A 25898-nucleotide genomic window follows, 5' to 3' on the forward strand; every position below is an offset into this window, starting at 1 on the left:
TTCTCCATAGCAAAGGCCTACTGTCCACAGGAAAGAGCTTTATCAGATTCTTATCTGATCTGGGAAAGGGCATCTAGCTAACCCAGCTTCCTCTAGTCCTCCTGTCTTAGCTCAGGAGGGAAAAAATAAGCCAAGAAACATTTCTGAAGATGACAGCACAATAATTTAGCCCATTCAAGAATGAGATTTAATGATAAGATTAGAGAATTGTACTTCCATTTCCCACATCTTACCACCCCCTTACTAGAATTTAATCAAAACAGAACTGCAAAGAGCTATGGAAAAATTCACATAATAGTTGGAGATTTCAATGGCCCTTTCTCTCCAGCAACTAGAAAATCAGCTAAGAATATAGCTGAACAAAATAACACCATCAATTGACTGGATATAAATGACATTTATAGAACATGCCATCCAACAACAATGTAATACACAATTTTCTCAAACTTGCATGGAGCATTTACCAATATAGACCAAATCTCTGCCATAAGACATACTTTAACAAATGCAAAATAACATAAATAATCCAAGGTTTGTTTTCAGACTGCAAAATAATTATATTAAAAATCAAAAATAAAAGTTTGATAAAAATCTCAAAGTATTTGGAGATTAGACGACATGTTTCTAAATAATACATGAGTTAAAGAAATCTCAAGAGAAATTTTAAAAGATTTTGAACTAAATTAGAAAATACAACATCAAAATTTATGGGATATAGTAAAAGCAGCCCATAGGTAGAATAAAGAACATGTAAAGTCAATAAGTAATGCTTCCACCTTAGGAAACTAGAGAAAGAAGAAAAATTAAACATAGAGCAAGCAGAAGAAAGGACAATAAAAATGATAGCAGAAATCAGTAAAATTAAAAACAGGAAATCAATAAAGAAAAATCAATGAAACCAAACTGGTTCTTTGAAAAGATCAACAAAATTGATACACCCCTACCTAGGCTAACTGAGAGAGAGAGGACACAAATTAGTAATATCATAAATGCTAGGGGCCATCCCTTTTGATCTTATGGACAGTAAAAGAATAATAAAGAGTATATTATGAATAAATCTATGCCACAAATTTGAAAACTTAAAAAAATGTTTCCAGTTCCTTGGCATTAACTATCAGAACCCAAACATGCAGAAACAGATAATCTGAATAGGCCTCCACCTATTAAAGAAATTTAATCAGTAATTAATAACCTTCTATAACACAAAGAACTAGGTCCACATAGTTCCAAACTTATTTTATGAGGCCAGCATTACCAAAAAGGAACAAAAAAATTATAGACCAATATCTCTCATGAACAAAATGCAAAAAATGCTCAATAATACATTAGCAAACTGAATCAAACTATGTATAAAATGAATTATACACTATGACAAAATGAGATTTATTCCAGGTAGGTAAGGCTGTTTTAACATTAAAAATCAGTGAATGTAATCCATCCCATCAACAGGCTATAAAAAGAATATCATGTGATTATAAGATTCATTTTACAAAATCCAACACCCATTCATCATAAAAACTGTCAGTAAACTAGAAGGGGAACTTTGTCAACTTGATAAAGAACATCTAAAAAATATCTGCAGCTAATACAGTCAAATGGTGAAAAACTTGATGCTCTCTCCCTGAGAGCAGGAAAAACACAGGATGTCCCTCTCACCACCCCTTTTCAACATTGTACTGAAATAAGACAAGACAAGAAAAGAAAAGGGGACATACATACTCAGAAGAAAAAAATAAACTTTGTTAACAAATGATATAATTGTCTAGAAAATTCCATAGAATCAGCAAAAAGCATCCTAAAACTACTAAGCAATGATAGCAAGTTTGCACGATAAAAGGTCAGTACAGAAAAGTCCATTGCTTTCTTATATGCTGACAGTGCAATATTGGAATTTGAAACAAAATCCACAGTACCATTTCATTAATACCAAGAGAGAAAGAAATTTTTAGGTATAACTTTAACAAATATGTACATAATATATGACTCTATGTATAAATCTACAAAACACTGATAGAAGAAATTGAAGGGAAGCTAAAGTACATGAAGAGCTACTGTGTGTTTCTAGATTGGAAGATTCGTATTGTTAAGATGTGCATTTTCTCAACTTGATCTATAGATTATACAACACTCAAAATGCCTATGAGCTATTTTGTGGATATTGACAAACTGATTCTAAAGTTTAAACAGGAAGGCAAAAGACCCAAAACAGCCATCACAATTCTGAAGATGTACAAAGCTTATACGTTTCCCCTGAGAGCCGGCAGGAGTTGACAGGACCCTTGCTAAAAAGGGAGTGCAACCCACGTTTCTGTCAGAACACACCTCGCAGCAAATGGGTGGGACACTCATTCTGGTCCTGACATATTTTTGGAGCCCTGCACCTGGCAGTTAAACTGCCTAAACACACACAATAACCTGTGGGACCCAGACAGGCAGAAGTCCAAGTTCTCAGGACACAAATGAGACAAATAGGAAGGCAATAGCTGTTCCTGAGAGAGAAGAGGTTGACAACAAATGGTTGCCTAAAAGCAAATTCTCAAGTCACAATTCCACGATCTAATTCTTACAAATGTGGGTTTTTTTCCTACCAATTTTAAAGGAGGGGCAGGCAGCATGAAATTTTACTTTTCTGTCCCTACCAGGCTCCATAAATAGAAATATAGGACTGACTTTGATCATTCTTACCCTTTGCTTGTTTCTCCCGGTTTTCCCAGGATCCCCTCTGGAGGCCCTGGAGTAAGGGAGGTTTTCCGGTGGGTCTCATCCTGGTCACCAGAAACTGCAGAGAAGAAGGAATTTTCCCTCAACCCTTTATAGTGAGTGCTTGGCTGAGACCCCTACATCTTTTACAAGGACACCTTGTAAATGGATAAGCTCATCTAGGTTAAAAGTTCTCCAGTGAGACCACCATAGTTCAAGATTATCTTTGGTTAAGTTAATTTACTTATTCAACCTTAAAACAAAATTTCATTTACCTGAGGCTTCACACTGAACCAAGTCCAGCTTAAAGCAAACCAGTCCGTCTCCAGACCCAGTTCTGTTTCCAGGTCGGACCCAGTTTGGCCACGGCCCCAGGCCGGGACCCTAGTCAGACCCAGGTGTTTCCCCCTCGGACCCGATTTTGTTTTCCCGCCGGACACAGTCCTGCATCCAAGCAGACCCAGTCCAACTCTGGGTGGTTTCTGAAAACAGTCTGAGAAAGGAATGTTCCAAGTCTCAAAGGCTTACGATTGGAGCTAGGATCTGAGAGCGACATACCCACAACCTCCAGAGGCCGCCAGAAAGCAGCAAGCTCATGGAGCTTAGCAGGTACCCACATCTGGTTGCTCCTTGTTACTGGGAGCCACTGGGGGTCCCTTTCAGTTCCCTCTTCTGATGCCAGAACTGTTAAAAGATACACTATGATACATTAATATTTGAAAAGTTTTGTTTGAGCAAAAATCAATTTGAGTCAGGCAGCACCCAATTTAGCAGATAGTGCAAGCCTTCAAGGTGATGTACAAAATGAGAGATTTTTATAGCCAGCAGTGAGTGGGAATAGGGAAGTTTTATGAGTCAGAAAAGCAGGTTGGTTATTGCCTGGTTACACTGAAAAGGGTGGAGGAACTACCAGACAGACTAACTAGTGCTGACCAGGTGATTCCTGGTTGGTTTAGGATTACATTTCTGAGAGAGCTGAAACTGTAAGTCTCAGTTTGGTGTCCTGAGGCTTGGCAGAAGCGACTCTATTTGGGCCTGCTTGCTCTCTGTCTCAGAACCAAAGCTGCTGGAATAATGATTAAAGCTAAAATTTGAGTCCTTACAGGCATGATCATACAGATTTTTAACACATTTTTATCCTCACAACAATCAACAAGAAGTAGGTATCATTATCACTTACTTTTTTGTGATCAGGGGACCCAAGCACAGAGAGTTTAAGTAATTGTCTGTGGTCAAAGGGCAATGGACCCAGGGTTTGAGCGCAAAAGTCTTGATCCAGAGCAAGTACAGTTAACTGCACTTGGAAAAACATCTCTGTGCACAGGCACAAGGTTTTCTAGGATATATACACAGAAATGGAACCGTTGGATTACAAGGTATAAGCATTTTACTACTTTTAGAGTCATTGTACTGGCCAGTATTCTCACCAGCACTAAATGAGTGTGTTCAGCTCCAGTCTCCCTCCTCGTGCACAGAACTTAGAGTCACAATATTGTGTGTGATCTAAACTGCTCACCTGTACTTGCTAACCACCTGAATCCCAGAAGGTTTGTGCCTTCAGCTCTACTTAACACATTGAGTTTTGCTTTGTTTTAATTTTGTTTTATCTTTTATCAATGTGACTACCCTTTACATTTTTCTCTTTTATATTTAACTTTCATCGTTACATGTTTGAGTAGAGAGCATTCTCAAAACAAGAACTTCAGCACCACCTGGACCTTCAGTTTTATTCATCTTCAATTATAAGCCACCAAATGTTTCTTAAAACTCTTCTCCCTTTGTTCTGTTTACCAAGGATTCAATATATATTTATTGATCATCCTTATGATGAACAAGACACTGTGGTAGATACAGGGCATACAAAAACAAATAAGGCAGAATTTTTTTCTCTCTGAAGAACTTACAAAGGAATTAGCCAAATAAACAACTAATTATAATGAAATGTGATAAGTGCTGGAATGGAAGTATAATCATATGCTACAAGAATATACATGACAAAGTATTTATTTTTGCTTTATGTGGGGCTTAGGGATGGTGACATATATGCTGGGAAGTGAAAAATGAGTGCAATTTTCATAAGCTTTGAGGAGAAAATGAAGGTATTTAGTGAAAGGGAGGAACATAAACAATTGCATAGCATATTCAAGAATCACCACATAGGGCAGTTCATATGGTGGATGAGGGGAAGTGGGAAAAGAAATTACAACAGATAAAGCTGAGACGGTAAGTTGCCCAAAGCTTAGGAAGTGGTTGCCTGGGGTGGCAACTGAGAGGGGAGGAAGAAAGGGTCACAGCTCACTACCACGGCCCCAGTTCAGCTTTTACTGTTTTTTCATAAGCCTGAATTTACATATCACTTTTTTTCTTAAACGGTTCTTGAAAACTTCTATCAGTGTTTAGACAATGACTCCTTTTTTTACAGCATAATGACTCCCCCCACTAAATTTCACTAAACAAGCATACTATGCACTATGCGAAGTTATATTTCAACATTGCTGTTTCAAGCAGAGACACACATCTAAATTTATTTCATGTAAGTTTCTAGTCAAAAAAATTACATGGAACAAATTTGAAATGCATGCTGTATTTGGATGACTCCACATGTTTTGCTTTGCTTATGAATGTCAAGCAAAAGGAATAAAGAGGAAACATCTCCTCCACTCTTCATTCTTATGTATGTATACTATTTCCTCATGTTTTGAAGCACATACTTTTCTATCCAAAGACTCCAATCTGTTATATTATGTCAAAACCTTCCTTATGAGGCAGTTATTTTAGGGTTAAATTCTCAAGGGAAAGAGAAATTGTCAAACCCACATGATTCTGATACTGAATGCCTGCCCAATATTCAAACACCTGACTTCCCACCACCATTTTAAGAACAATACTTCACCACCCCCTCCTCTAGCCATCATAAATCTTCTTCCTTTAGGAATATAATAAAACTTCATTATATTACTTTATATGTATAAACAGTGTTTATTCATTTTCAATTTGATATTTTTTATAAATGTGATTTTATTATTTATTTGATATATTATTATCTGTCTGAGAAAAATGTTGACTATATTAGATTGATATGGACACATCCCATATTTTTATATTTAACAGCTTTGTACTTAGTGGCATTATTTTTAGGAATAAGTTAGGTTCATTACAGAAAGAATAGATGCATTTGAAATCCACATAAGACCTCATTATTGAAACCACACTAATAAAAAAAAAATTTGCAATCTACTTCTATAGATTGACAAGATTGTACCTGTTGTATCTGATTCCAAGCAAAGAATTTAATTCTTACCATTTAGGCAAAAACAGATAATTTATTGCAAAAGAAAATTATCATATCAGTTATTTCAACACAGGATGTTGGAAACCACCAGTCTGGATAAGAGTGAGGACTTCTGGGGATCCCAGTAGCCAGAGGTGCAGGACCATCTTTTTATTTGTGCTGCCATTCCCATCTGCCTCATTCTTGTCTGTCTCTGCATCAGATTCAAATTCCAAGGAGAGCTATCTAATTGGCATGGACTGGTTATTTCCACACTTCCATGACAACTTTAAATGGGAGACAGAAGGATTTTTATTAACTATAAAAATAAGGAATGTGCTCAATATAGGGAAACAACAGATGCCCACCAGATTTTATCAGGAGCCTTTTAGTACATCCACATCCACACACACACCTTTTCCTCTCCATATAAAATTTTTAAATGCCCTCAGTTGACTTACTGACTGTCTCACACAGAAAGTGTTCTCAGCACTGGAGAGTACACTAACCAAATGATAACCATTTATTCAGCTTCAAGCCTGGGTCTCTGGATTATATATTATTCTTGTTCCTGCAGCTAGTCATAAAGCCTTGCCAGCTATTTATAGCTTCTCTTCACAACCCTTTTTATGTGTTGTTGTTGTCTTTGTTGTTTTTCTAAACACCTTTTAAAGAGTGGTGGCCTTCTTGTGAACTTTCACATGAGACATAATAATCATCACCCTTGGTCTATTCTGGCAGCTCCATTTGGACAAACCCTTAGCCAGTGCCTATGCACTAGTATAGTAATGCTTTTCAGGTTATCTTTCTTTAAAGAAATAACAGATAAAAGAAGTGCAATTTAAAAGACTGCCCATTGGAAGAATTGTCTTTCTCCACTTTCTTCAGGACCACAAATAAGTAGGACTGTAATTCAATAGCATTCTATACTAGCTGTTGGAGAAAAGCTTGGAGAGTCGTCTGAAAACCAAAGTAGGTTTTCACCCTCAATCATCCAGTCAAAAGGAATTGCCAGTGAATCTTTTGATATGAGTTTAAGAAGGAGTGCATCTTTTAAGTGTTTGACACAGCATAAATCTCTCAAATTCTCCCATGTGGCAGACTACTGGCTATTCACCAAAATTTTTATCCCTTTATTCTCTCTGGAATTATATCTCAGATATATCCAGCAGATTTCTTTGTAGTTAGGTGTGATCATGTCACTGTGTTCTAGTTAATGGAATGCAAGTGGAATTGGCTACAGTTTTCAGACCAAGACATTTTTAAAAATCTTACGCTTCTTTGTGGTCTTTTATTTTCCCTGCTACTGTGTAGGTATCATCTAGAGATGACAATGATCTAGAGAATGGCAGAAATTTAAGAGGCAAAATTCCTGGTTCTCTGAACCACTATGTAAATGAATACCATCATCCAGGAATACCCATATTGGACTGTCACATGAGCAAGAAATCCATTTCTATTGGGTTAATGCCTGAAACTTGTATGTATTTTGAGAAGTTAGTATTAGGCCCTTGCTTGAGGAACAATAATGTCTTACATTTGGCCCTTCCTACCATAATGGCCTTTACATCATGGGTCAGTGACCCAGTGTAGGGATTCTACCAGTGGCCATAGATGTCTATCCAAGATGTCTATACCAATAAGCTGGAAAAATAGTCATTGGATGGGTTTGTTGTTTCTTGGGCCTTGGGACTAAGTGCTCCATTCTGGCTGTTGATGCCACCAGTGTCACTCTATATGACCACAGTGATTTTTATGGGTCTCTGGAACTTAGATTTGCTAGAATTAGGTAACCAATGCTATCTAAAAGGTTTTTGCTCATTCTCTTCATTGTTTTTCACAGTGCATACTATTTTATGTTTGGGGAGGACTGGGAGGAAGGACTGGAGAACCTGCATAGGGTGTTACAGTAAAGCCTTCCTCCACATGTGCGATTTTGACTTTATTCTAGGGCATTTAAGTGCAGGGAATTGCCTCAGAGGCAATGACTCTAGTGTGAATGGCTCAAGTTGGTGTCTAGCTTATTTTTGATTATACAGATCTAGTAAAACCTTCCAACTTATTACTTATATTTCTATAGCTTCATGATTAGTAAACTTCAGCTAGAGGTCTCTGTGTGTCTGGCATTCTTGAGATTTTCATGATTGTGCTGAGTCTGTTGTTTGGTATAAAAACCAGGAATGATATTCCACTAGTATTCCACTTTGTCATGGCGAGTATCCTTTTTTTAAAATCCTTACTAGAGGATATGTTTATTGATTTGGGAGAGAAGGAGGGAGGGAAGGAGGGAAGGAGAGACAGACAGACAGACAGATGGACATCAATAGAGAGAAACATCAATTAGTTGTCTCCTGTGCGTGCCCTGATGGGGTATCAAACCCATAAGATAGGTTTGTTCCCTGACAAGATCAAACCCTCAACTTTTTAGTGTACTGGATGATGCTCCAACCAACTGAGCCATCTGACCAGGGCCTCTCCATTTTGGTTCTTGATGTGTTTGCTCTTCTGGACATTAATTATCTTGAATTTATTTCCTGATAATAAGGATGCATACTGTACTTCTGCCACCATTTGGACTTGACAGTCCAGAGTTCTTCCCATTTCTATCCATATCATAAAGCCCAATATGATGATTGAGAGCTAAACGCGACTGTATATTTATCTCATAGGATTTATATTAATCAACAAACAAGTGTTGGAGAGGATGTGGAGAAAAGGGAACTCTAGTGCACCATTGGTGGGAATGCAGACTGGTGTGGCCACTGTGGAAAACAATTTGGATTTTCCTCAGAAAACTAAAAATGGAACTGCCTTTACCCAGCAATTCCACTGCTAGGATTATATCCTAAGAACCCTGAAACACAAATCTAAAAGAACCTGTGCACCCCAATGTTCATAGCAGCACAATTTACAATAGCCAAGTATTGGAAGCAACCTAGGTGCCCATCAGTAAATGAATGGATCAAAAAACTATGGTACATTTACACAATGGAATTTTATGCAGCAGAGAGAAAGAAGGAACTCCTACCCTTTGCTACAGCATGCATGGAACTGGAAAGCATTATGCTAAGTGAAATAAGCCAGGTGGTAAAGGACAGGTACTATATGATCTCACCTTTAACTGGAACCAGTTAACTTTTGTTAACTGGTCAACAAAAGAAAAAAACAAGCAAAATATAACCAAAGACCTTGAAATTAAGAACACTCTAACAATAACTGGAGGGGAGTGGGGAGGGGACAATGTGGGGAAGGGTTTTCAGGAACTACTGTAAAGGACACGTGGACAAAACCAAGGGTGGGTGGAAGCAAGGGAGGGAGGAGGGTTTTTCTGGGGTGGGGAGAAAATGCAGACTACTATAATTGAACAACAATAAAGTAATTTAAAATATAACAAAAAATCTTTACCCTCCCCCCAAAAAGAGCATTGTCTAAATTCCTGTACTGAAAGAGAAATTTCTGCTCCATACATATGATTTTTTTTCTAACAAGATGTAAAACAGATAAATAGATGGATAAATAAATACATAAATATAGGTATGTTCAGTAACTAATACTTATTAAAATATTCTCCAGAACACTTCTAAAAATTACAAAATAAAGTTACATTTCTCACATGGTTTTGAAATATAAGAAATTCATATATACTAGAATAATTTAATATTTATTAAATGTTTTAACTGGATTATTCAGTTAAATACTACCCATAAAAAATATCTACTCTTCAGGCTCCCAGAAAGAAGTAGAACATTGGGCACCATGGAAAAGCCACACGTTGGTGATATTACTTGCCCATGTTTGTGAAACTTTTAAAAGTTCAATAATTTAAATCTTATCATCTCCAAATACTTATCCAAGATGCTATAAAGCCAGTACTCTGCCACTTACCTCCATGTACATATGTGATCTATTATGATGCACAGGGAAACATAGACACATTTGGAGATTCAGTAAAAAAGGTTTTAAGGTCATTTCCAGTGCACCTATTTTTTTCAGTTAAGTAAGAAGTTTATCATTTGTTGACAGTTAAAGTGGGAAAGAATGATGAGCTTTAAGTTAGTGATAAAGGTTGAAACTTTACCATTGTCTTTGGGAAATTGGAAATGGAATGGGTGGATAAAATGACTACCAACTAGCAGTAACCTTCCCTTCTCACAGAGCTAAGAAATAATGATCTTAAAAAAAAATAGTGATCTTGACTAAAATTGAGGCCAAACTGTGATGCTCCTGCTGCATTATTTTGTCTGACATGAGTACTTTTTGCAGCTGTTTGCATTTCTCCAGAGCTATTTAGTCAATAAGATGATCTTTTTTCCAGTTATTAAGATGGATTGACATTGGTTAGATCTGAATAAATATTCTTCTCCATTGACATTCCAGTGTTGAATAATCAGAGAAAATAATGAGATGGTAGCTAAACTCCAGTGGTTACAATACTGAAAGTAAAATGAAGTAGAAGCCTTACTTCAGAGTGAATACATCTACTAATACAATATGAAAAATTGAGGCGGAGGGATGGGTGGGTACAACTAATAAAAAAATAATTATCAAATGCACAGATTTTCTGTTGAGATCTTTGAACTCTGAAGAACGGTTTTAAAGAATTTAGCATAACTATAGAATTATGCATCCAGGAAAAAGTAAGATTATAAAAATGTGGCTTTTATTTGTGATCTATATTAGGATATTTGAAATTTCTGTCTTTACAATAATTTTAATAGTTAATTATTAGGCTATGGAGCTTAGAAAACTCGTTAAGGAAATATTATCCCATGAACCATGCATACTGTTCCTGTTCTTTTATTAGTTAACAACCAATTTGGTTTGTTCATTCCAATATGCTTTAATTTCCTTTCAGCTTCACCTTGATAAAAGAAAATTATATGACTACACTGACAGTAAAATCAAAGTAGTCTCAATATCTAAACAAATATGAAAAAGCATAAATCCTGTGTGTTTTTCTCTAGCACTAAGTAAGAGTGGAAGAAATGGTGTACCTTCATCAGAAACTAAAAGAAACGGTAGGATTCATTGTCCTGGCACTGAAATTTTTTTATGGTTAAAACACCAGTTTCTCAGTGTTATAGAACAAGCACTGCGAAGACTATATATCTTATCATTGGCACAACAATTTTATCATTTCTGGGTGGGAATTTGAAACTGTAATGCAATGTCACTTCACAAGAGATGAACAGTCCTTGCTCTTTGGTGGAGACAATACCTAAAATAGAGAATCAACTTTTCCCCCCACTTAAACTGAACAGAATAAATTAATTTGAATGATTACCATTGTCTTTTCTCTTAAAAAATGATGTTAAGAGGGCCAAATATAGCAGTAATCTTTGAAAAAGTCTCTTTAGATTCAAGTCTAGGAAGCTCAGATCTTTTATTAAAAACTCCAGCACTCACTGAGTCCCCTAAGAGTGATCAACCTAAGACATGTAATATGAAACCTGTGTGAATTAACTTTCCCCAGCTGGGGCAAACTACAGTGTCTTTTAATGCACTAATGGTATCAAAATGCATAAACATCAGATGCAACTGCTCTCTCACACATTCAATACCAATCCTGTATTATAATAAAGGAACTATAATGCTGGACCGTAGGGAAATCATAGCACATCCTTACATACTACGCGATGAGTTTATAAGAGCTTCTGTCAATCAAACCCTCTTCTCAGGTTTGATAATAGGATCATACCAAAGAGACAGGCATAAATTAGGACTCCCCAATATTAATGACTAATGGATTTTCCTATTTTCCATTGAACAGTTAAACCATTGCTCATTGGCTCATGGGGAATATTACTTTCCTTCTGGTCTCCAACAAAATAAAAATAATAAAAATACTTTAGGAAATATATTTTCAGGATCTGTTCTTAACTCATATCACCATTCATGATAAGTTATGTGACTACTGGACTTTGAAAGACAAATGAAACTTGTAAACACCATTTTTAAAAATACAAAGTTCCAGCTATGAGATTTGATCATAAAAAAGCCTTCATGATATTGTGATTCAAATCTTTCACTCGTAACTTCCTAACTTTCATTAATATTTTATATCAAAATGAAAAAAATTAATACCTTATGCTTTTCCTGAGAATACATTTTTCTTAATTAAAAATTTTATAGAATTAAAATGTAAGACTTACAAGGGGCATATGGATACACAGTCTTTCAGACATTCAGCTTTTTCACTTAGTCCTTATAGTTTACAAAATGTACAAAAGAGAAAATTGTTGTTTTAAAAACATGCACAGTTATAGAATTTCTGTTGCTATAGTGTTTCTATAACAATTCTAAAGGGCAATGCCCAACACTTCTCATCTCATCTCCTTAAATGAAATGAATCCAGAATTCCAGCAGCCTTAATTCATTTTATAAATTCTACCACAGACATTTTAAGTTAACTCATCACCATTAACATCCTTTCCTGTCTATATCTTTTAAGCTAAGCATATTAAAAAATTGACAACTCTAAAAAATATTCACTCAAATTAGACACATTGGTGAATATACTTAATTCTGAGAAGCTATATTGGGGTTGTCAGTGAAAGTAGCACAGCTACCTTGTAAAATAGAATTTGGTGACATCTTCACAAAAATTTCATGTTCTTAAGTTGCACAATAATTTTCCTACTCAGACCTCAGAGAAAACACACAACAACCACTACAACTGTTCCTTTCTACTTCCATTGTAGAGGAATTCTCAGAGAAGACAGGTTTCAACATCATTGCCATTTCAATTCAAGTGTGCATTACTCTTTTGAGATAAGGTATGGTTTCAAACTTCGATTTTAAACAAAAATTGCAAAATTGAAATGTACGGTCAGCCAGGGACTGACAAATGTAGATTTCAGGTTTTAATAAAAGCAAGGAACATTCTTGCCAAAAGATTAGATTGAATGTTTATCTATAAAGCTCACTATATATACCCCCTGGCTGTGGCAGGATGTCCTAATTCTCACTGGGCCAGGCAAGCTCCATTCTTTTCAACAGTGGTAGATTTTCAGTATATAATAGTCCTGTCTTCTGTATTCAATAATATTTCTTCTTCATCAGTTTGCTTTGTTATTCTGGCTTGTTCAAAAAAAAATTTAAGGCATTTTAAGGCATTGCTTTAGTATAGAAATAAAGATTGGAGGTTGTAGGACCAGGAATGAGATTCTAAGAAACAAAACTGAAGAATATCTTACTGTCTATAGAGTATGTCTACTAATGGAGGGGAAATTATTAATAGAAAAACACTCAGGTTTATACATCATTGACTCATTCAGAGACTATTGCTTACTGGGTACTAGATAGCCTGACATAGAAGAGCACATAGTTGACTGCCTTGGGGATACAGGCAAAGAGCAATTGCAACTCCTTGACAGACTTTGTACAGCTGTCTACACAGTCCTAAGGTTTGAGCAGTTGAGAGGTTTCTGGCAGAAGCAATAGTTAGAAGGAGGAGCTAAGGGACTTCTGAGCGCAAGGGAGGGAAAGACATTTAAAGTACTGTCTCCTCCCCTCCTCCAGGCAAGAAAACATGATACTTTCAGTGGAAATAAATGCAGGTGGAACTGCAAGGCAAGAAGGATTAAAAATTACACTCAATTGGCAGTAGAGGACTAAATTCTGTATGGCCTTGCAGGTATGCTAAGGTGTTTGGACTTTTTTCTAAGGTGGTGGGTAGCCATTGAATACATGATTTTAAACAGAAGAACGATTCGTTTTAGAAAAGTCACTTTGGTGTGCCTCGGTGTCAACAGGTGTCCTGGGGCAGAGTGAATCAAGTTTCCAGGGGGGTTGAGCGGCTACTGCTCGAAATCCATGTATGATAGGATGGCAGTCTGTCCAAGGGTATGGAGAGAAGTGAATAGCTTTGAGAGATCTGGTGAGGAGGAGAGAGGTAGGAATCCAAGTCCATTCTATTTGTTTGCTTTGGGGGACCTGGCTGATTATACTGCCTCTTACGGAGAGAGGCACAGTGCAGGAGAGGTCTGGGGCTCTCGAGGGACGTCTGAAATAGAGATTGCGTTTGGGTACTATGCTGCCTTGCTTCACCTTCAAATGGATTTGGCTGAATCTGGCTGAGAGAGGATAGCTGGCCAGGAACAAAGCTTTATTTCCGGTGCTAGATTTAGATTAACAGAGGAAACTTGAATTATTGGCCTCTATGGAAGCCACTGACTCCAGAGGAGAAATTCTCCCTTCAGCAATGCTGGGCACTAGTCCATTTGGAACCAAATAGCTGGAATAGGAAAAGACAAAAACTTCATTTGGATATTGTAAAAGGAAAGAGGATATTTTAAAACTGACCAAATAAAGAGGAGTTAATACAAGTATTACACTCTGTAGCAAAACTTCATTTCACGTATAGTTATTAAATTGTAAAGAAAAGATATTTATGTGGAAAATTTATACATTTCTTGAGTTTGTGCCTTGACTTGCAAAAATGTACTTTGCAGTTTTTATTTCCCTCCATTGTCTTGCTAAATATAATGCTCAGTTCTGTGCTGTTTTCAAGAATTGATCAATAGTTTGATTAGTCATACCTAATTTGGGGATTCCGTTAGTGGCAGTGCCCCTGCACTTAATTACTTATTATCTGTTGAATGACTCTATTTGTTTTGGGGCACCCAAGGCAGGAAAGGTCTCTTGGGATCCATAAAGCCCTGAGATTATATACAAAGCTGGTGCATATGTAGTCGACACCTCTGTCAGAGAGCCCACGAGCACTGAAGCTTGGGAAGGCATGGGGTTAGGCTTTTCCAGGTCTCAGTCATAAATCCTGCAATGTCCACCCCTCCCCCCACCCCACTCCTTTTTCTCTCACTTATGTTAGTTTAGGGCAGAGATTTTGACTCAGCATTATCTGGCTGAAGGCAGAAAGGGCTCTTTTAACAAAGCCATATATTCTTCCCTTCCTGCTTTCAGGTATGCTAGCCCCAAGGAAGTGACTGTCTTTCTTCTAAAATAGTGCAACAGTTTTGTCTCACATGGCTTTTGGTTGCAAGCAATGGAAAACAACTCTGCCTAATTTAAAGGGAAGGAATTTACTTGGAAAGGTAGAAACAAAGGGAGGCCAGGAAGAGGGACCACAGGCAGAGTCTGACCTCTCAAATGCTCTGGTGAGGGCACTGCCGCTGGCCCTGCCTCCACTGCTGACAGTGTCCCTACAGTAGAGCCACCAGCACTGCCTATCCCCACCCCTGAACACTGTACCATGAACTTCATCCCTGCATCACCCATTGAAGTTACAAAGGCTGGCACAGCAGGGGACAGGAGGTGGGCGGAGCCTGATGGCTGAGACTGGACACAGGTCTCCTCTGTCACTGCTGGGGCTGGGTCAGGGGCAGGGGCAGGGGCAGGGCCTACCTGACTTCTGTTGGCCTCTGTTTCTCACCAAGGATCGCACAGCGAAGACTCTTCCCTGTAGGAAGAGGTTAGTGTAGCCAGCAAATGGCAGATATTCCTTCACCCTGTGGCTACCTTCACTTGTCTTTCTGTACATGTTTATATTTAAAAATGCTTTCACCTACATAATGTAACTTCCTCATACCACTTAAAATGTGCTCCTCTCCACAACAGGAGAAAACCCAGAGTCAGGCTTCAAGTCCAGAATCTCTGGATGTTGTCCATTTTCTCTAGTTTTTGCACAATCCCACTTCAGAATTCTGCCACTGATGGCATGTATTACATTATTAATTACTGCCAACAAACCTCCCTAAGAAAAGGGAGCCTAATTAAAATGTGTAAATATAGCCATGACTCAACAACGAAGAAAATATAGGTAGAGGCATTGGTCTTTGTTTTTGCAAATGGCAGTAGCTGGTATTTATGACTTTCTTCTTCCACCAAAGTGTTTCTGTTTGCTTTTCCTTCTGCTAGCACCTCAGCTGTCTGGGATTCTTTACCCAGTTGGGGCCCCCCAAACCTTCATTTCTGAAGGATCTAAGCGTTTGGTGGTTCTGCCTGAATGGATTGCCAGAGTCTTTGATTAACTTTTAGCACTGGACCTGGTAATATGAGAAGGTGTTCTGTTTATTCTCCTCCCTGCTCCCATTGTATAATAGCAATCCTGTTTTGCCTTGAAAATTAGAGTCAGTCAAACCAGGCTGAAAAACACTCTCTCTCTCCCTCTCTCTCTCTCCTTTTTTGCCTGCTTTCACAGTGGCATAAAGGGTATGACATGGCCCAGTGGAAGTCACAGCTTCATTAAATTCTGAAAACATAATTCTCTTTTCTATAATCTTCACACCAGCAGAGCCTGGAGATGATGGGATGGAAAAGAAAATTTTGCAAGGTGCAATTAGTAACTAGGTAATTGTGAAGAGCATTTTCATTCCAGACCTTTGTTCCCTGGCTGAAACAAGTTGGCTTTGAGAAAAACAATAACTTACTGCTTGCCAGTTCAGAACAGTTACACAATCTACAGAAATGCACCATGATTTTTCAGGGTATTCCTCCACATGTTGACTAAAATTAATGTTCACTAGCCTATCTAACACTTTTTGAATCTAGATGGTGGGCACATGGAAAAACCAATGTGTCCACTGATCATATTTAATGTGAAGTAAATGCCTTGGTCAGAAGCAAAGTCGTGTGAGAGGCCAACACCTGGCTTGCCTTGATGTAGACAGAAGGCTCATTAGCCTTCATCTACAGATAGTGCTGGATGACACTAGAGTCCTTGGTACTCAGGAATTAGTGCTGGCTCTCAGACTGTGTCCTGTATTTCTCTAAATATTTGGATACTTTTCTTTTTCTGTAACACAGTTGACTTGGTAAATGCCAAAAGTCACACAGTTAGTAAATGGTGGAGCCAGAATCTGAACCCAGATAATCTGACTTCCAAATCTAAGTTCTTATCTCTATGCAGTGCACCTCTTCTCTGAATTTGTTCCTTGTGACTTTACTATCTTTCAAGGTCACCAGACTCTTCTTCATTAACAGAGACATGAGTCTGTGAAATGACCTTGTTCTAGGAATTGGGTGAGAGGTCAAGAATTTAATTTCTACTTTGGTGGTATGTTTATCAAACCCAGAAGTTTTTTCAATTATATGAATCAAGCATGACTTCAGTGAGTCGTCCTTCTATTTCAACCCCAGAAATCCCATGGTTGCTTAACTAATGCCAAAAATATCTAGGTTGGAACATTCTGATTGCTTTCGTAACTGTGCCTCCTTTACCTCTGAGGATGAAATGCCACATTATAGACATTTTACTGAACCAGGGAAACTGATTCATTGGGCATTTCTCCCTCTAGTATCCCCAAGGGAACAATCATGAAAATATCTTCCCGAGATGCTGGTGCTATTTTCACTAATGTATATGAAAACTGTGATGAAAGAAGTGAGTCCCGGGCCCTCCCAGGGACTGTAGAGGGTAGATTACAGTTCACACATGGTAAATCCACTATGAGCTTCCTGTTTTCTGAAGTCTTGATACTCCAAGGAATGTCTGGCATCTCAATGGATAGAGTATGAAAAAATAAATCTTCAATACCTGTACTTGCACTAGACAGAAAAATCTTTTATAATGTGTATCAAAATAAACAAAGGTATGTATACAATAAGGCTTATGACAATAGACAGCAGCCACCCTCACACAGCCCTACCTCCAATTTCTGCTTTCAGGGGTGAGGGTTATCAACTATCAGTATTTTTCTGCTATATTTCTAAGTAATCTGCTTATTTAAATAATTTGGCTGTCTTGAATTTTCAGTTATAGATATTGGCTACTGATGTCCAACTATGAAAGATAAGTATTTAGTTTTCTTTTACCACCACTCACCATCTGTGCCCACAATTTCCATTTCCCATCACTTCCAAAATAGTTATGGCATTTTTGCTTAAGTCAATATTGAGTGTCTACATTCCTTTGACTACATTAATACTGTCATCAGCTGAGTTTGTAGTATAGTCATATTCTACTTCTTGTAAAGCTTTTTGTTTTTCTTGGAGTTAATAATGAATTCTTTTTATATTTTTTTAACATTTTATATTTTATATATACTTATTACTAACAATAACCAAATTCTTCAGCCTGTGAATTCCTCACAGTAAATTAATTAATAAATCAAATACAACAGATAATTTATCAATCTCATTTTTTCTGAGCGACCTGTCTTTTTGAGCACTGGTTCTGCAATATTTGTTACCCGGGTCAGCTCCACAGCTGTTCTCCTGAGCTTCTGTCACATTAAGCCTGGGAAAGCTCTTTACTTTGCTCCTGTATTGAATCTCTCTCTCTCCTGGATGCCATATCTTTCTGTTTCTTAGTTTATTCTTAGTATTGGTGGAGCACATCCTACTGAGAAAGATTGTTTATAAGCAAATTTTTGAGATCCTTAATCTGAAAATGCCTTTATTTTACCCTTACATTATCTTCTCGCTTCTAGTCTGAGGCTATTATATCTTCTCTCTTTTTTTTTTGTACCTGACTTATTGAAGTTTATAGGATTTTTTATTAATCTGAGATTTGTTTATGAAAATTTATAAACATGCAGAAAAGTTGAAAAATTCTTACAGTAAATACTTATATATTCTCCCCTAGATTCTCCCCTTCTACATTTTCCTCTATTTATTTTTATCATATATCGGTCCATCCATTCATCCTCTATCCATTCATCAAACCACCTTGCTGTTTTGATGAATTTAAGTATTTGCAGAAATTAGTGTATTTCAGTATGTATCATCAACTAAAGTTTAATATTTGTTTATAGTCCTTGTTTTGTGAATGAAATTTCATGTGATAAAATGCACAAATATTAAACTCACCACTAGGTGAGCTTTGTACAATCCAAACTGTTATCAAAATATAGAACATCATCATCACCATAGAAAATTCTGTCACGTCTCTTCCCAAACAATGCCTGTTCTTAGCCCTTGAGGCAACCATCCTGAGTTTTTCCTCTTCATAGATTAGTTTTGCCTGCTCTGTAACTTCATATAAATGGAATCATATAATATTTATTCCTTTGAGTCCTAATTTTTAAAAAATCTGTATGGTGTTTTTGAGATTCATCCATGGTACTGTTCATTTCTTTTTGTCACTTAGTAATTGTGTGAATATGGATTCTCTGAGAAGCAGAAGGACAGTATTAGATATGTAAAAGATTTGTTGAGAGAAATACTTATTAAGGATAAAGAAAAGGGAGTCAAGGTAGGTAGGGAGAAACTTCAGATTGTCTTGTGAGCCTGATACCTGTGATAGAGAGGAGGATGGAAGGACTGGTAGGGAGAGCCTGGCACTGCCCAGCAGTTCTAAGAAAGTTTCAGGCAGGCTGATGGTGAGTCCTCAAGCTGGAATTGCCTGTTGAAGGAGTGCAGAGGTCTGCATTATTACACCGGCCATATGATCTGCTAGAGCAGCCATTAAGAAGCTTTACAGTGGATCCAGAGGGGCAGCACTGGGGCTGTGGGTGAGCTGTGCTGTCCCCAGCAGGAGCTCTAAGTGGTGTCAGCTCATGACCACCACAGGAGTATTCCTTAGCATGGACATGACACAACCGGTTTCTCCATTCTCCTCCTGACAGGAACCTAGAATATTCCCAGACTTTTTTGGAGGGGGGGTATTATGAATAAAGTTTCTATCAATATTCCTGTACAATTCTTTTTGAAGGCATATGTTTTTTAGTTCTCTGCTGTAAATACCAAAGAGTGGAATTGCTAGATCACTGGCTTAGGTCTACATATGTTTTACTAAGAAGTTGCCAGGGTTTATCCCAAATGGTTGTATAATTTTTCAGTCCCACCAATAGTGTATGAAAACTACAGTTGCTCCATATATTGACCAACATCTAGTGTTTTTAACTTTTGCTATTCTGGTGGATATGTAGTAGTATTTCATTTTAATTTGCATTTCCAAGAGGTCTAATGAAGACTGTTTCATGTGTTTTTGATCATGGATGCATTTGCTTTCTGTAGAAGGCCATTTGATTTTACTTTACTGACTAGAATGGTCCATGGACCATACTGTCTTGACAGGCATCTCCCTAATTCTCCTTCAAAATCTTCATCACAAAATTAGGTGTGAACAGAGATGTTTTGGCCCATTACATTCAAATACTTAATGATGTGAACTCTAAACCTTTCTCTGAGAAATGACATAACTTTCATTTTTCAAAAATATCCAGGTTTTTTTTTAGTTGAGAAATGTATCAAACACTTGTTTCTATCTCAGTTTCTATTTGTTCAGTGTAGCAGGTATAAATTAGATTGGCCACCTAGAGAATACTGTTTATTTGGAGGATAAGGCAGGTCTTCTCTGTAGTGGTTTATCTTCAGAGCTCTGAAGTGGGATCCAGATGGGGTCTCTGGTCTCAGGCATAAGATAAGAGGTTTGTGTGTATTGCTGCTTACTATAAAAGAAGCTACATAATCTGTCCGATTGGGGAAAAAAAAAGAGTTTCCTCATTTTTCCCTTTATTTAAACATTAATAGTGAGCAACATGGGACCAAGAACATGAGTTTTTAGGTCACAGTGATCTTGCTTATGGCATGTATATTTTAGATGTACTGGTAACTTACTGGAAATCCTAAGCTTCCCCACCCCCCCAAAAACACCACTTAATTCAAATATATGTCACTATAGCCTTTAACAAACTAAATTCATAGTTTTACACTTAAATTAAAGGTAAATTATAATTATGTCCTGGGCAGGTAGTTCAGTTGGTTAGAGTGTCAATCCCAATACACCAAGGTTGCAAGTTCAATCTCTGGTCTGGGCACATACAAGAAGCAACCAATGAGTACATGAATAAGTGAAACAGCAAACTGGTATCTCTCTCTTGGCTTCTCTCTCTCTCTCTCTCTTCTACCCCTCTCTCTCTTTAAAAATAATTTTCTAAAGAAAGTAAATTTTAATTAAAACCAAAGGTAGAAGCAATTGGTTACTCTGACCAACTCAAGTCAGTATCAGGGATGCACTGCTAACAAGTGTGAGAATTCTAATTCGTTCCTCACTGCTAAGCTATGTATGGAAGCCAACTGACTAAACACTTATCTTCAGAATACAGCATAATTCTCCAGAACCTCATTTTTTCTATTCTTCTAGGAAAACCATTAGAATATGAAAAATTACAGCCCTTATTATGATGATTTTTACTCCCTAACTTCTGGAAAAACCATTTGTGCCCCCAAAATACATTAGAAGTATCCTAACATCTAGGGTGGTCTGTTTTCTTTTTCTATAAAAATACACATACGTACACACACACTCAAAACTGTCTAACCTTCAGCATTAGGAGGGATGATCTATTTTGGGAAATTGATTGTAAAACCTCAAATGTGCTGGAGTTGAATAGCTGTGAGATAAATTTTAATCTTACCAGTCAAACCGTGGCTTGTCATTGATGCCATTGGAAGTGATATAAAGTGCACTTGGTCTACCACAATAAAATGCTCACTGTTGCTGAATTCCACTAATTTTTGAATAATGAAAAAAGTGTTCCTCTGAGATAGTAACTGAGATAAGATAGGACAAGCTGAAGTGGTTTCGAGTCCATTTTTGTGTGTCAGTGGAGACCTAATGGATGTGAGTTTTATTTTACCGCTTCTCCATGGTTCTTTCCCCCTCTTTTTGTTCTCAGGAAGCAAAGAGTGTTTTTTAGATTTCATTTCCCCTAAAGTTATTTTTTTAAGTTAAAATGGAACCTGGTATATGCAATCCCTATTCAGCAAATCACATACAGACATATATTTGTCTGATGTCAAACTGAAAAGTTTTCTTGGCGTTCTTAATTGAAAGAAAACTTTAACTTTTGAGTTAGTTAACAAAAACCCCAAAGTGAACACTTTTAAATGAAAAAAATCAACATTTGAAAATTTCACAAATGTTCAGTCATTGTGGAAGACTTGAAAAATGTGATTAAAAGAAGAAGGTAATTTAAAAGTTCCAGAGCCCATGATACACACCATTACTATTTTGGGATATGTCCACTAGGACTATTTTTAAGTAAGCATATATAATGGGCAGGATAACTTATTGAAATAATAATTTGTCTTTTGTTCTTTTGCTGTAGGTAATTTTTTCTTCCATTTTCCAAGATAGCAGCCAAGTCTTTTTTCCTTACTGTGAGAAGTTAATAATGGCTTTTGTGTGGTAGGGCCAGAAGTAAAAGTTGCCAGAAAAGAAAAAACAATACCCACTGAGAGCTTTTGTTAAAGGTAGAGTCATGGAGCAGTGGAATCAGATTGTCCTAGGAGGGGAGGATGTCCAGGAACTGGGCACACCTCAGGAGGAGAAAGGTTTGGAGACCTTCTCCCAGGACTGGGTGTAGGGATAGGTGTATGAGACCTTGTGCACCCTGCTGTCTCCTGTGACCCCAGGAACAGTCAGGGTTTCTTGGGGACCGGATGAGTGGTGTGCCTCTGAGGCTGGGTACCAACTACTGTGATGCTCTATTCTGATACTGACCCCTGAGCTCAAGCTTGGCATCTAACCAGCAAAGCTTCTGACTTCAAGGCACCAGGCAGGATTAGATGATAAATATGTGCCCAGTAACCATTTTGGAGTAGAGGCCAAGGGGAACAAGAGAGCAAGGAAAGCTTTCCCAAATATCCTGGCCTGCTTGTGCCTCTGGGATTCTTATGTAAGCCTAAAGGTCCTTGAAGAAGTCCCTACAAACTTGAATGAAGTAAAAACCCCCACCATTCAAGTAGATGGGCATTTGGAGGAACTACTGTGTTTCGGAGACACATAGTACTGTGACATTCTAGAGTAAAATTCTGAGATATTCTATGTGAGTCCACCTGGAATTGCACACAGGATGATTCATAAGCTGCAGAGCTGCAAACACTGATTTGGTGCCCTAATAATGACTGAGATGGAATTTCCTTCCATCCGAGGACTCAGGGAGCAATTTAAATTTATTTAAAGAAAATAAAGAAACTACTATTTCTTGAAACCTGGCACAGCAGTTCAGAGTGTAAACTCTTAATTGCTGCATAGGTTCAAGTCATGTGTCTGCAATTACTATCGGTGTGACCTTGGACAAATGTCTTAGCCTTTTCATTGCTTGGTTGTTTTATCTTTAAGATGAGATAAAAAAAAAAAGTACCCATATCACAGAGTTGTTGAGAGGAGTGAATGAGTTAGCACAGATAGAACAATGTTGGGCATATAGTAAGAGATCAGTAAACATTAACTGTTGGTGTTAAATTTGTGGTTGCCGGGACTTCTTCCCACTATTTATTGGTCCACATCCAGGACATATCTGCTCCAAAGACTCTCTATAACCCCAAAGGAGATTTACTTGGGTGACTATTTTTGTCCTTGTTGGGGAAATGGGCTGAGATGAAGCAGACTCTCAAAAAGCATGGTGACCTCTGGGTCTGTTAGTTGGCAACAATGAGATTGAGTTAGAGAGGACCTTACTGAATAGTTAATACTTGCAGTAAAAACCCCTCATGGGCTACAAGGTGATCAGCACAGAGTAGTGGAAACAAGGGAAAGCAAATGCAGCCTTTTTAGTATTTGCTTATGAGATGATTTTCTTAGGTCACAGTAGTCCTTCCTCCCCCATCCCCCATGCCCACATCCCCTACCCTGTCCACCCTCCCCTTCCCCATTATCTGTGGTTTTATTTTCCATGGTTTAATGGTCAACTGCAGCCTGAAAATGTTAAATGGAAAATCCAGGAAAAAAACAATTTATAACTTTTAAGTTGCATCCCGAGTAGCGTGATGAAATCTCACACCATCCTGCCAACCCACTCTGCCCCTTCTGGGATGCAAATCACTCCTTTGTTAAGTGTATCCACACTGTATACTCTACCCACCCATTAGTCATCTAGTAGCAACCTCAGTTATCACATTGACTTTCTCAGTACTGCTGTGCTTGTATTCAAGTTACCCTTATTTTACTTCATAATGGCCCCAACGCACAAGAGTAGTGATCCTAGCAATTTGGATATGCCTAAGAGAAGCCACAAAGTGCTTCCCTTAAGTCACAGGTGGCAAACCCAAGGCCTGTGGGCCGAATCTGGCCCTCTACCTTGTTTTATCCATCCCTGCACCTTGTTTCTACTCAGCAGCAGTGCCAAGCTCTCGCTTAACTTTTAAGGAGTAGTTCCATTTATACAGTCCTACAATTACATTCAGCCCTTTGAAGGCAACCTCGAGGCTGATGTGACCCCCGGTTAAAATGAGTTTGACACCCCTACCTTAAGTAATAGGGTAGAAGACCTTGACTTGGGGCATTTTATTATCCACATCATCTTAAGAAGAATGATGAGCACAGTAAGGTATTTTTGAGAGAGAGAGAGAATTAAATTCATATAACTTTTATTATAATATATTGTATAATTGTTGTATTTTATTATTTGTTATTGTTACCAGTCTCTTACTATGCCTAATTTATAAGTTATACATTATCATAGGTATGTATAGGAAAAATACAATAAATATAGGGTTCAGTGCATCCACTGGGGGTCTTAGAATGTATCCCCCATGGATAAGGGAGAACTATGTACAAAAGAAATGTAGAAGCTGAACTCTAAGAGCTCCATTTTTACTTAGAATGTCCATAAAAAACAAAAACTTCTTGGAAATTTTTGGAAACAGCACCCAGTGGCTGCTGTTGCTCTGAGCGCTGGGGGTGAAAACACATTGGATGTGCTGGTGGGGGCTTACGCTAGTGTACTGGGCTAGGAAATAAGGAAGGCTGTTTTGCTTCTGAGGATAATGATAAATTACTGAAAATTGAGGGTCATTTCTAAGGATAAGCCATTTTACCATCCCACAACACACCACACACACCCATTTGAAATTTGTCTTGAGCATGTGGTTGAGATGTAGCAGCAAGAGTGGTTTCCTGGACTGAGAAATTGTGACAGATAGAGGAATTTAGGCAGAATCTCCCTGGAATTCCTTCTGCTGTTTTTCACTCTTAAGTATGTTGTTCACTGCAGGTTTCTGGTGTATAAGCATTAGGGAGTCCTCTTTTATTTCTACTTGGTTAAGGGTTTTGTTTTTAAATGTGGTTGTATTTTATCAAATGCAATTTCTGTATTTGGTAGGATAATCATATGATTTTTCTCCTTTAATATATTTATAGTGGTGAATGATAGTAATTGATTTTATAATATTAATCCAGGCTTTAATTACAGTGATAATGTTTATGGTAATATTGCATGGTGTGCATTGTTGGAAGCAATTTGCTAATATTTTATTAGAGTTTCTTATTTTTAGGTTTCTAAGTAAGATTGTTCTATAATTTTTCCTTCTTATACTGTCTTTGTCAGACTTGGTATTTGAGATTATATTTATCTCATAGAATGATTTTAGGATCTTTCCAGAGTTTTAATTCTCTGAAGCAATAATTGTAAAAGAAGGATTACCTTTTTCTTGAACATAAGTCAGAATGTACCAGTCTATTTGATCCTGATAGGAATTCCTTTTCCTATTGTTGAAAGATTTTTAACCCATGATAATATTTCTTTAAAAGTTAAAATGTCAGTTCAGGATATTTAATTTTTGAGTCAATTTGTTACAATTTGTTATAATTTAGGGGGGAATTGATAATTTTATTCAAATTTTAAAATTTGTTGGTTTAAAGTGATTCATGTTTTCTTCCTGTGGTTTATGAGTGTCACTTTTATTTGTATGTATCCTTCTCTCTACATTCTGTTAGGGCTTTCCTTGATCAATCTAGTGATTTTTATTTATTTTACAAATTATTACAAAAGGATTGCTTTTAAATTTATTTTCTATTTTTTAAATTTCATCATTATTTTTCTACCTACCTAACATACTTTAGAATTTTCTTTTAGTAAGGGCCTTTAGGCACCAAACTTTCTCAGAATTGATTTGCCTGAAAACATCTTTAACTAATTTTACTCTTTTTCTCTAATGTAATCCAACTACTTTTATTTTTTATTTTAGTTAATTAATTTTAAAAAGTTTTATATATTGATTTGAGAGAAAGAGAGAGAAA

The 25898-nt window shown here is 37.3% G+C and overlaps 1 pseudogene; it reads right to left on the reverse strand.

The window, feature by feature from the left end:
• Positions 1-2681: 2681 nt before the first annotated feature.
• Positions 2682-25898, reverse strand: part of LOC123818071 — a 125556-nt pseudogene continuing 102339 nt past the window's right edge.

Source organism: Phyllostomus hastatus, unplaced genomic scaffold (assembly GCF_019186645.2).
Source record: "Phyllostomus hastatus isolate PE091 unplaced genomic scaffold, TTU_PhHast_1.1 phas_contig_254, whole genome shotgun sequence".
Taxonomy (NCBI): Eukaryota; Metazoa; Chordata; class Mammalia; order Chiroptera; family Phyllostomidae; genus Phyllostomus; species Phyllostomus hastatus.